The following is a 13,926-nucleotide window of genomic DNA, read 5'->3' as shown; positions in this document are numbered from 1 at the left end:
AAGAGGGAGGAGAAACTTTGGCGAGCATAATAAATAAATAAATAAATAAATAAATAAATAAATAAATAAATAAATAATATTCTGCTTCCACAGTTGTGTATGACTTGACCAAGGAACCACAAGGCTGCCGTCTCATAGCTCTTGAAACTTAAGCCTTGTGTTTCCACAGAGGCGTCTGTGTGATGGCACCTACAGATTGGAGGGATATTCATTCAGATTGGAGGGATATATATGTTGGATTCATGAAAGTTTGGTATTAGAACCTAATAATTTTTGACTCAAATCTGTTCCTACAACACAGTCTACTAAAAGTTATTTCTGTTCAATTATTTTTCCTCTTAGACATCCCCCAACCCCCATCTCAGGTGCCTATGAAAGTGTTACTGTTGTTCAAGCAATCCGATTAGCCTTTAATACATAAAAATGAAACTTAAATATTTACCATGTAAGGTATACAGAATTCATAACTGAGACTATTTCAACAGGCTAATCTGTAGCTTGTTTGGCATTCTAAAATATTGTACAAATATGTTTTGCATAAATTTAGTATCGGGCCGGAGTTCTTTGTGATGCAAGGTTTATTTGAGTTGACTCCCTGTCATCTTATGAGGATCAGCTGGAGAAGAAGGAATTTAATGGCTGAGGCTTGGACCTGGTCTGCAGTGTGTGCACAGTGGCTGCCATGGGTTTTACAGCTGTCATTAGAGCAGGTATTTTGTTATTTAGAGGAAAATATTAGATTCAACTATAATCCTCCCTCCCTCCCTCCCTCCCTCCCTCCCTCCCTCCCTCCCTCCCTCCCTTCTTTTTTTCTCTCTCTCTCTCTCTCTCTCTCTCTGTCTCTCTCTCTGTCTCTCTCTCTCTCTCTCTCTCTCTCTCTCTCTCTCTCTCTCTCTCCTTCTTTTTTCTTCCCTATCTTTACAGACAAGGTTTGCTTTCTTTCATTTTTCTTTATTCTTTCCTCAATAAATATTTTCTGGCAATATAAACAATAAATGTTGACATGATCATGGAGGGGAGCTGTAAAGCCAGTCTTTGGAAACCCCTAACAACAGAACAGCTTTCTTTTTGGGTTGTTTTAGACTGTAGCTATGGCAGAGGGATAAAATAGCTTAATCTTTGGAGTCTAATAACCATAGTGTTTTGAAATCAGATATGTCAAATGCTGATATGGCCAAAAATACCAAGCCATTGTGATTTAAATTTCCTGACTGCTAATGAGAAGAGACTGATGACATCATGTGGCTGACTCAAACGGTGCTGTGTGTTTTGTTTATATGTAGTCCACCATACACGGTCAAGACACTTGTGTGTGTGTGTGTGTGTGTGTGTGTGTGTGTGTTGTATTCCTCTTTTTTTCTTTCAAAATAACCTTTTTCCCTGTTGCTACTCTGAAACCATTTTCCTTAGCTTCTATAACTCTCTTTGTGGTGAATATTGCTTGGGGTTCGAGTACTTAAGATGCTGAGCATCTCTGATAGACGCGTCTTGTAATGGCACCATGTGAAAATGGCAGTCAGATCAGTCAACAGTATTCAGCAGGTTTGGAGACTGGGAGAAAACAGAGGTCCAGGGCTACACTTGGGAAACTGGCCACGTAAGTATACCTGACCCCCACATTTATTGGTGAATGTCAGATGGGTCTAGATGAGGTTGAGCACAGAGCCTAGAGAATTCAGGTGACATTGATCATAATCAGCGCTCTGACTGCTTGGACTTCCTACATGAAGACTTGGTGGTCTTTGCAAAGAGGTTCTGATTTTCAGACATGAATAATCAAATGTAGAGACTCACTATCTAGCATTCAGCTTGCACTTGGCTTTCCTGGTGTTTTGTATTAGAGATATTTTCTAGCCAGTTACATAGTTTATTTTATTCTCCTAGTGTTTATAAAAGTATTATCTGTATTCTTAATTATTTGAATCTGTTGTTGCTTTCAGTTTTTCTTGTATTTAAGATTATTTTACTCTTTGTGGTGGTTTGAATATGCTTGGCCCATGGGCAGTGTCACTATTAGGAGGCACAGCCTTGTTGGAATAGGTGTGACCCTGTTGGAGGTAGTGTGCCACCATGGGGGCAGGCTTTGAGGACTTCTATTGCTCAAACTCTGAAGGTGCAGAAGAGAGCTGCCTCCTGGCTGCCTTGGTGAATTCTCAGCTCCTCCAGCACAATGTCTGCCTGCATGCTGCAATGCTTCCTACCATGATGATTGTGGACTGAACCTCTGAAACTGTAAGCTCGTTCCAATGAAATGTTTGACTTTATAAGACTTGCCTTGGTTGTGGTGTCTTTTCACAGTAATAAAACCCAAATTAAGACAACCTTTTAAATCTTATTTTTGTCTTGTCTCTTTTCTTAAACAAATGACATTTTTTTGACATTGCTATAAGTAGTTCAACCAACACTCTTAAACTTTGAGCTGTTGGCTTTGTGTGACATTTCAAACCTTCTTAGGGTTTTAAAAATTCCTCTCAAGCCTTTAATGTCAGACTGTCATGTTTATTTGTTTTTGATTGTCTTAGTTAAAACACCATTCATACTCCTTCATAAGCTTGGGCCCATAGATGTATGTCTTCAGGTGCTGGGCTGCTATTGCTAGTAGACATTTATTGCTGTTTTTGTTCTTTTAAAAACTTTTTATGGGTTCTTATTTCAGATTATTATTATTATTGAGGCAGCTCAATTCCATTCATCTCCTCTTTTCCTCATACCTGCCTTCCACCCTAGCAACCTCCCCTGCACCAGAGAAAAAAGAAATCTCATTGTAAAGCTATAGTGTGCTACAGTTTGTCTCACAGTATACCCTTTTGTCCATACTTCTTCGCTTGCAAATGTTCATTGCAATGATTTGCTGGTCTGGTACAAGGTCTCTAGCTTCTACTACTCTATCAGTACTGGAATCTCACTAAGAGTCCTCTCAAATATCCTGCTGTTGTTCTGTGTCATTGAGTTCCCGTAATTTTTGGATCTGTAGAACTGGCCCCTTTATGCACTAAAGCAGTTTATTGATGGGATAGATGTTGGGGTGGGCCAATTCAAAACTCTGTATCTGGGCCTGGGAGGTATCTGAGCTGATCAGCCCATTGTCCTTCTTGTTCTCATGTCTTTGGGGACTGCTCACCAGAAACTCCCACTACCAGGGCCAAGTCTACACTGGCCAAGTGAGATGCAGGGCCCACTCTCCTGAGTGCTGTAGCAGGTGAAAGACAGGGAGAGTTCTCCTACTCTGATGACCTTGAGCCCAGTTCTCTTGCTTGCCATAGATGGCAAGGAATGAGGGAGAGTGTCTCTTTCTCATCCTCACAACTGCCCAGCAGACAAGAGGCAGAGCAAGCTCTCCCATGCTCACATTCTTGGGGCCAGCTCACCTCTACCCTCCACCATCAGGGTCAGCAATACTGTGTTGTCCAGGTAAGGAGCAGGGCTTGGTGCTGCAGCAGGTAAGGGTCGGGGACAGCTCTCCTGCTCTCATACAGGCTCTCCTGTCAGGGGCCTGCTGGTAGAGTTTTGCCTACAAGGTGATTTAGAGGTTGCCATGGCTATCGATAGTGTCTGCCCAAGATTACTGCCTTTCCATAACAGCTCAGATGATGAAAACTGGCAGACATGGAGGTTAGCCATGTTTGGGAGGTGCAGGACCACCCTAAATGGCTCTTTCCACAGCTGGGGAGTAAGCACAGCCTATCTTTTACCTTCATCCAGTTTGACTTTTCTGTCTGCTGTAGCTAACTTTCTTCCTTTGGGACCCACAGGAGCTTTCGCAATATCAGTTCTTGTATTATCTACACTCCATCTGGGATACTAACATTTAATTATTAAAGCCTCAACTGTAATTGTATATACACATATTTACATATAGTAAAGTTTACCAAGTTAGAAGGTACTTGATATATTGCTCCTCAAACAAGCCAGGCAACTCTTGCTTCACTGTCTTTGACCCTAATTTCCTTCTTGGACAGCTTGCTGTTTTCTCCCCTGCTCTTGACATGACACACTCACCCAATTCTTTCAAAACCATTTTCTTAGGAATATTTCCCTTCTGTGCTTAAAATTTCAAGAGACCTCCATTTCGGAAACACAGACATAAAGTTCTTGCTTGGTGATTTACACGGTCCTCCTCTACGTTATATAATAAGCTTATTTAGTTTATTTTCTGTCTTCTCATTTTATATCATAACTCCCAATGGGCAGGACTTTAATTTATTTTGTTGGTAGCAGTCTCTGCAGTACTTATAAATATTTGCTGAAGAAATGGAAAACTGGTTTTGACCTTTGATTTTATAAATGGTTGGGGCAGTAAGTTTTCCTTTCTGAGCAAGTGCCTATATCCATAAGGGGGAAATAGAAAATTATACTTCTATTGGAGAGCTGTGGTAGGAATCCAAAGAGAATGCTTCATGCCCCACAAGTTTCTAAACAAAACATGCTACAAAAATTAAAGTATCATCCAAAATGTGCAATGGCTCACATTTGTGTGTGTGTGTGTGTGTGTGTGTGTGTGTGTGTGCATGAACATGCATGTGGAGAGGTCAATGTTGGTATGTCTTTCTCAGTCACTGTCTATTATGTCTTGTGAAGCATGGCCTCTCACAGAATGAGAATCTTATTGACCCATTTAAATTAGTTGGTCAATGTATATATCTGTCTTGTGTCCTCATTGGGGTCAGCATGGCCCACTAAATTTTATGAATGTTCTTGGGATCTGAGCTCAGATGCTTATGCTTGCAGCAAGTGCCTTAACCAACTAAGCTCCTGGTTCACAATCTTTGAATGGGTGATAGACTGGCAATAGACTAATTTAAAGCTTTAATTTCTAGGAGAATTTGTGCAATATTACTGAGCAAGCCATGTTTCAGGCCTATCTTCTAGTTATTTGAATAAAGTCAAGTGCCATTAAGTGACAGAGAAGTCCTGAGAACTGAGGACACCCTGCCTCACTTGAGTCGTCAGCCTGTGAAGAAAGCCAGTACATACTTTGGGAGTGAGGTAAGCTTTGGAAACATTGAAAGGATATGAGATATGGAGATATAAGTTGTGCCCACTTGGAGGTCATAGAATTTTTTTTCCTATTTTGGTGTGTGTGTGTGTATGCAGACATGTTTATATGAGTATATGTATTTAATCAGTATTTTGATTCTAAAGTAATTCACATAACAAGAAGAATGAACCTAACATTTATTCAACACTATTCCTTCCTCTGTCCTTGGAGAGTGTCTGTGACTTTATGAACTGCTCAAGCACACAATTTGGCAGTGATGCTGACATGGAGTTGAGTACGGAATAACGAGGAGTTTGAAAATGCTCTCTTTCAAGAACCTGTTGAGAGCATATCCAGAGGTTAGACAAGGCCCTCTGGCTGAGGAATGGGACCACCCACCCATCTCCAAAATTTTAACACAGAATTGCTCATGTCTAAAGGATATACAGGGACAAAGAGTGGAGCAGAGATTGAAGGAGAGGCCATCCAGAGACTGCCCCATCTGGGCATCCATCCCACATGCAGGCACCAAACCCACACACTATTGTGGATGCCAAGATTAGTACTTGCTGAAAGGAGCCTGATAGAGCTGTGTCCTGAGAGACTCTGCCAGATCCTGACCAATACAGATGTGAATGCTCACAGCCAACCATTGGATTGAGCAGAGGGACCCCAATGAAGGAGTTCAGGGAAGGACTGAAGGAGCTAAGGGACCTTAACTGGCATCAATGAGAAGGGAAGCCCTTGGTCCTGTGAAGGCTGGATGCCCCAGTGTAGAGGAATGCTAGGGCAGTGAGGCAGGAGTTGGTAGGTGGGTAGGGGAGCACCCTCATAGAAGAAGGGTAAGCGGGGATGGGATAGAGGGTTTCCAGAGAGGAAACTGGGAAAGGGGATAACATTTGAAATGTAAATAAATAAAATATCCAATTAAAAATGTTAAAATAGAAAATGTTCCCTTTGCTCTGGGTATTGAACTGATGGCTTTCTGTAGCTGGTATAGTATTTGTCAAGGTTGTGTAAGAGTTGGAGTTTTTTTAGTGGCTACAATTATTGGTACAGTGAGGGGCAAGAAGCCCATCTGAGAATGCCTGACCTCTAGTAAACACTTGGAGAACATTTTTATTTATATGAAGATTTTCTCATTTTATTTCACAAATGCTTTAATGATCATCTGGCATTTTTTCTTACATGTATGTATGTATGTATGTATGTATGTATGTATGTATGTATTTATTCACTTTACATTCCAGCCACAGCCATTCCTCCCTCCTCTCCTCTCCTCCCAGTCCCACTCTCACAAGTCCCTTTCCCAAATACCCCCTCTCCTCCTCAGAGAAAAGGAAGCCCCTTTGGGTACCACCCTGACCTTGTAAATCAAGTCACAGCTGGACTAAGCATATCCTCTCCAACTGAGGCCATAGTTGTAGTTCAGCTACAAGAAGGGGGTCCAGTGGCAGGCAACAGAGTCAGAGACAGCCCCTACTCCAATTGTTAGGGAACATACATGAAGACCAATCTGTACATTTGCTACAAATATGTATGCTGAATGCTCTTTGGTTGATGGTTCAGTCTCTGTAAGCCCTCATAGGCCCAGGTTATTTGACTTTGTAGGTCTTTGTGCGGTGTCCTTGACCTCTCTGGCTCACTCAATCCTATCCCCTACTTTTCCACATGACTCCTGGAGCTCTGCCTAATGTTTGGCTGTGGATCCCTGCATCTGTTTCTAGCTGCTGGATGAAGCCTCTCAGGAGACAGTTTTGCTAGGCTCCTGTCTGCAAGCATAGCAGAGTATCATAAATAGTGTCAGGGGCTGACTCTCTTCCATGACATGAGTCTCCAGCTGGGCCAGTCATTAGTTGGCTGTTTTCTCAATCTGTGCTCTATCCTTATCTCTGCATATCTTATAGGCAGGACACATTTTGGCTCAAAGCTCTGTGAGTGGTTGATGTCCCCTCCCCTCTACTGGAAGTCCTGTTTGGTTACAGGAGGTGGCCACTTCAGTCCCCATATTCTCCACTCCTAGGAATTTCAGCTAGGGTCATCCCAATATACTCCCAGAAGCCTCTCCATCCCAGGTCTTGGGCTAGTCCCAGAGATACCCCCACTGATTTCTGTTTTCTTCCCCAGCCCTCTCTCTTAAAGGGGGAAATAAGATAGACATTGGAGGTGGATGGAGGAGGAATAGGGTGGGAGAGGGAGTGAGGAGGGGGTATGGATGGGGACAACTTGATGATTCTTTAATGAGGATAAAAAGAGAAACCACCCAGCAAACCAGTAGCCAACATCAAAGTAAATGGTAAGAAACTGGAAGCATTCCCACTAAAATCAGGGACTAGACAAGGCTGCCCACTTTCTCCCTACTTATTCAACATTGTACTTGAAGTCCTAGCCAGAGCAATTTGACAACAAAAGGAGACCAAGGGGATACAAATTGGAAAGGAAGAAGTCAAAATATCACTTTTTGCAGATGATATGATAGTATATATAAGTGACCCTAAAAATTCTACCAGAGAACTCCTAAACCTGATAAACAGCTTCAGTGAAGTAGCTGGATATAAAATTAACTCAAACAAGTCAATGGCCTTTCTCTACACAAAGAATAGACAGGCTGAGAAAGAAATTAGGGAAACAACACCCTTCTCAATAGCCACAAATAATATAAAATACCTTGTCGTGACTCTAACTAAGGAAGTGAAAGATTTGTATGATAAGAACTTCATGTCTCTGAAGAAAGAAATTAAAGAAGCTCTCAGAAGATGGAAAGATCTCCCATGCTCATGGATTGGCAGGATCAATATAGTAAAAATGGCTATCTTGCCAAAAGATCTACAGATGCAATGCAATCCCCATCAAAATTCCAACTCAATTCTTCAACAAATTGGAAAGGGCAATCTGCAAATTCATCTGGAATAACAAAAAACCTAGGATAGCAAAAACTCTTCTCAAGGATAAAAGAACCTCTGGTAGAATCACCATGCCTGACCTAAAGCTGTACTACATAGCAATTGTGATAAAAACGGCATGGTACTGGTATAGCGACAGACAAGTAGACCAATGGAATAGAATTGAAGACCCAGAAATGAACCCACACACCTATGGTCACTTGATCTTTGACAAGGGAGCAAAAACCATCCAGTGGAAAAAAGACAGCATTTTCAACAAATGGTGCTGGCACAACTGGCGGTTAACATGTAGAAGAATGTGAATTGATCTATTCCTATCTCCTTGTACTAAGGTCAAATCTAAGTGGAACAAGGAACTCCACATAAAACCAGAGGCACTGAAACTTACAGAGGAGTAAGTGGGGAAAAGCCTCGAAGATATGGGCACAGGGGAAAAATTCCTGAATAGAACAGCAATGGCTTGTGCTGTAAGATCGAGAATCGACAAATGGGACCTCATAAAATTGCAAAGCTTCTGTAAGGCAAAAGACACTGTCAATAAGACAAAAAGGCCACCAACAGATTGGGAAAGGATCTTTACCTATCCTAAATCAGATAGGGGACTAATATCCTATATATATAAAGAACTCAAGAAGGTGGACTCCAGAAAATCAAATAACCCCATTAAAAATGGGGCTCAGAGCTAAACAAAGCATTCTCACCTGAGGAATACCAAATGGCTGAGAAGCACCTGAAAAAATGTTCAGCATCCTTAATCATCAGGGAAATGCAAATCAAAACAACCCTGAGATTCTACCTCACATGAGTCAGAATGGCTAAGATCAAAAACTCAGGTGACAGCAGATGCTGACGAGAATGTGGAGAAAGAGGAACACTCCTCCATTGTTGGTGGGATTGCAAGCTTGTACGACCACTCTGGAAATCAGTCTGGTTGTTCCTCAGAAAATTGGACATAGTACTACTGGAGGATCCCGCAATACCTCTCCTGGACATATATCCAGAAGATATTCCAACTGGTAAGAAGGACATATGCTCCACTATGTTCATAGCAGCCATATTTTTAATAGCCAGAAGTTGGAAAGAACCCAGATGCCCCTCAACAGAGGAACAGATACAGAAAATGTGGTACATTTACACAATGGAGTACTACTCAGCTATTAAAAAGAATGAATTTATGAAATTCCTAGGCAAATGGATGGACCTGGAGGGCATCATACTGAGTGAGGTAACCCAATCACTAAAGAACTCACATGATATGTACTTACTGGTAAGTGGATATTAACCCAGAAACTTAGAATACCCAAGATATAGGATACAATTTGCGAAGCACATGAGATTCAGGAGGAACGAAGACCAGGGTGTGGACACTTTGCCCTTTCTTAGAACTGGGAGTGGAACACCCATGGAGGGAGTTTCAGAGATGATGTTTGGAGCTGAGATCAAGGGGTAGACTGTCTAGAGACTGCCATATCCGGGGATCCATCCCGTAATCAGCCTCCAAATGCTGACACCATAGCATACACTAGCGGAATTTGCTGAATGGACCCAAATATAGCTCTCTCTTGTGAGACTATGCTGGGGCCTGGCAAACACAGAAGTGGATGCTCACAGTCAGCTATTGGATGGATCACAGGGCCCCCAATGGAGGAGTTAGAGAGAGTACCCAAGGAGCTGAGGGGAACTGCAACCCTATGGGTGGAACAACAATATGAACTAATCAGTGCCCCCCAGAGCTCGTGTCTTTAGCTGCATATGTATCAGAGGATGGCCTAGTCGGTCATCTGTGGAAAGAGAGGCCCATTGGTCGTGCAGACTTTATATGCCTCAGTGCAGGGAAACACCAGGGCAGGGAAATGGGAGTGGGTGGGTGGGGGAGTGCGTGGGGGAGGGTGTGCGGGACTTTTGGGATAGCACTGGAGATGTGAATGAAGAAAGTACCTAATTAAAAAAAAAAAAAAGAAACCACCGTGCGAGGAGGGGAATGACAGGATACAAGTGACTTGATAGAGGAAATGAGAAGGAGGTAAATACACGGGATGGGGGAAGTAGGTAAACATATGAATGCCCGAAAAAGACACAAGGAATCATATTGACTATTTACCTAAAAATAATACATATGATTCTCTATACACATTTTTATATTAATAGTTAATGAACTTTCTTCATTTTGGACTGACAGTGCTCCCTCCAAGAACCAAAGACCACCTATCAAAAACCCAATACCAGACATGAGATACCCACTTTTGTGTTGTTAGTCAGGATGGTTCAATAGACTCCTAAAATATACAGCTAAATTCTGTTGCCCCTGGTTACCTCTCAGAGATGGAAGGTAAGTTCCCATTGCTGAAGACACTGTGCACTTCAGTATCAGGGCCCAGCGACCCCTGAACTGGAACTACTGGAATATCCCCTACCTAATGACTAGGTTTCATGGTACCACAAGACACCCTGCAAACTTCCAAAGGAAGGAGTGAAGCAAGCAACCGTGGTCCTACAAGTTATGATGCCTGTGGGTCATATCAACAACCAACTGGCACAATAACGCTGAAGGTGCAGTAGGGTGCCCATCCGCTGTCTAACTGTACTGAACGCCCACTTAACAAGGGAGATACCATGTCTGGTATTGGAAACCCAGCTACCTCCCCTGTGCTAGTGAAGTCACACTCGTTGGACAAGAATCTCAACTACTAATTTACTAAACCAGCAAACTAAACCCTAACAATAACCGCTCTCATGCCCACAGGTAAGGATAGTCTTCACTCCTCATAGAGCAAACTTCTCTTTGCAACAGATAGTTCACAACTAATCAAAATGCAGAACTGCGGAGCTCAGTCTCAATGGATACGTTTATAATACACCCATGTATCTAAGGCCCAGGGAACATTGCAGAAGAAGAGGTGGAAAGTTTGTAGAGGCTCTTGCTGTGAGATGATTTCTAATAATGATATGAAAAGCTACACCCATAAATCTCATCAAAATGATTATTCAAATGTATGAGGAACTAAAATGATAGCAGTGGACATGCTAAAGTGGACAGGAAAAGCCCCCTGGGGTCTGAACCTACACAAAGAACTCCAGGAAACTGAGGAAAACTGAGGAGGAGAGATGGTCTTCTCCAGAAAGAACACACCAACTCACTGTCCAATTCCAAATAGTCAGCTCTGAGAATAGACAAATTTTATACACATCACTCATACGTGCGCACGCACGCACGCACGCACGCACACACGCAAGCAATAACAATTGGTGAGAAAAGAGGCCATGAATTTGAAGGAGAGTCGGGAGAGGTATATGGAAGGGTTTGAAGGGAGTAAAGGGAAGGGAGAAATGTTATTAAGTTACAGTCTCAAAAGCCAAAAAGGAAACCAAACAATTTAACATCATTATCATCATCATCATCATCATCATCAACAACAACAACAACACAACAACAACAACAACAACAACAACAACAACAACAACTGAATTTCCCAAACTGTCTCGGAACAAATTTCTTAGAACAAATTTCTCATGACTTTTTACCTAGATTGGGTATTTGGGAATTAGGTCACGAACAGCTGTGTGCTGTTTTTTTTAAAACAAGCCAGAGGAAAGATTTTTAAAGATCTTTCTCCCTAAAGAAATAATTATTCAATGAAGAGGTAGCTATCTTTAATGTGATTTAGATAGCACCTGAAGAATAACTTCATTGAAATCCACTTTGCTATAGATGTGATGATTTTTATGCTTTTTCCTATTAGCTAAAGATACACTTAGTTTTTAAAAAGCTAGACAGATGGACTGCATACCTGCCTCCCACTTGTATTTATGATATATGTATTCAGATTGAGACAAGCTGAGCTCAGCTACTCAATCACTCTCTGAGTCTATTGATTCTGTGTATGTAATTGACTAAATTCTAGTAACCTTTGATACATTCAATTTCAACAAAGCGAGTTCCTGTGTTGCTCAAGTTTTTGATGTTTCATCCTTTGTATGTCGGGCCACTTTTTTTTTAACCTATGTCCATTTTTTCCCTCATGCATTTTATCTGATTATTATATCTCTAAATTGTAACTATCATCAACTTTATTATGTTTTCAAGTTACATGGAATGACGCTTTAACATTTTTTGATGAATATGAAACAAAAATAACATAATATGGGGTGTCTCCCGTTCTCAATGGGCAATCATAGCTCCTCATCTGTGAATGGGGTCTTGTGATATTCCCTGTTCTTGAAGGCATGCCAACTGGTGTTGACATTGTGACACTGTGCAGGTCTTATTTAGGTAACCATCTTTTTAAGATGTCACTGATGCAGCTTCCCTGGGATATATGGAAGATACTGTCTCATAGCCTTGTCTTCTGGCTCCTCCCTTCTTCTTGCCTGCTGTTCTGTGATATTTCCCAAGCCTTAAATGCAGGCATTGTGTTGTAGATATATCCACCGTGGTTGGACACCCTGCCATAATCAGTCACTCTTAGTGCATATCTACTTATTTGTTAAATTGGTCCTCTCTTCTTATCTGGCACACTTTTTATCTTATCTAACTATATTGTTAGGCTTATTTCATTAGATTCTTTCCTTCTACTCAATCTTGCCCAACCTCTGATTTTGCTTTTCCACTTTCTGAAAAGTGTTTTGATGCTTTAAAAATATTTCTCTATGCTATCAAAGTCTACCCTCAATAACCTAATATTTTTGTAAACAAACCTAGGATGAAATTACTTATGAATAAAATGAATAAAATAGTTTATTCCAAGAAAAAAATCTGTAGACCACTCAATATTTCCCTTCTACCTACACAAGTATAAAAATTAAATGTGACTCTCAGATCAGGCATATTCCATGTGCTCCCACCAATGGGGAGGCTGAGGTAGGAAGCCTGTCTCAAGTGTGGTGACAACTCTACAGTTAGAATCAGATGAGCCAGGGACACAGAGCAAGGTCCTTTCTTAGGAGAACAAACCAGACAAAATACAAAAGATGAGTATCCATATAACAATATCTTTATATTCATAGTGTACAGATAAGGATTGGGATTTGTTAACCACCTAAAACCATTTAAAGATTTCTGTAGGTTCTCTGCTGCTGAAAGATTTTTGGCACAGCGGAGAAAGTCCTTTATGACAACGAGCACTTCAGGAGAGACTGGTGCTCAGACAGGAGAGAGATGTGTTGATGGGGAAAAGGAACTGTGAACACCAGAAACAGTGCAACTTAAAAAAGAATAGTGTTTTAGAGACATTTTTTCAATTTTATTTTGTAAGCCTGACAGAATTTTTCTTCAGAGTTTTCAAATGTAACCCCAATTCATACTAACTGTAAAAGCTGAGGAATATTAGTTAGTATTATGTTTTAATAGTGGGAATGAATAGGGTTGTACCCTTAGGTTCCAAAGGACGTCTCAGTCATACCAAAGATCTATGTGTAAAACATGTAATTTCACCAGTACAGGGGACAAAGTCCTGATTAGGTATATATAGCTTTTCAATGAACCAATCAAGTAGCATATTTGGATCAATAATAGGCATAATTGAACCTCTCTGATTCCACTAACACTAGAAGATGTGTTAAACAGGATTATATAATAACCTATGGGGCATCCAGTTGAAATGGAATCTTAGATAGACAGCATATATAATATTTTTTAGTATATCCTGTTCATCTGAAATTCATAGTACAGGGGGGTACTCTGTGTACTTATTTGCTGTTATTGGCAACCCTTTCAGCTTAGAACAATGTGAAGCCTAAGAGTCAGGCCACAAACATGGTAAGCAGTAACAACATAAGGAAACCCATGGCGATTTGCTGCCAACAACCACAGGTCCACTGTTATTCTCTCACGGAGGTACAGGGTATCTGTTCTTCCCTTTATATCTGGCTGGAACTAATAATTTGCTTGTAATTAATAGAAAGTAAAGGAAAGCCCTGCAGGAGGAAAGCCGTGCAGGGATATAAGGGCTAGATTATGACAGGATATGCAGATTCTGTGTGGTACAACTACCTGTTGGAGCACTGAGCCACTAAATTAGAGATCTGCCTGCAGCCACCATACTGTAA

This window comes from Mus musculus, chromosome 2 (genome assembly GCF_000001635.26).
Source record: "Mus musculus strain C57BL/6J chromosome 2, GRCm38.p6 C57BL/6J".
In the NCBI taxonomy this organism is placed as follows: domain Eukaryota; kingdom Metazoa; phylum Chordata; class Mammalia; order Rodentia; family Muridae; genus Mus; species Mus musculus.
The sequence above is the reverse complement of the archived record's forward strand: the minus strand, read 5'-3'. Positions refer to the sequence as shown.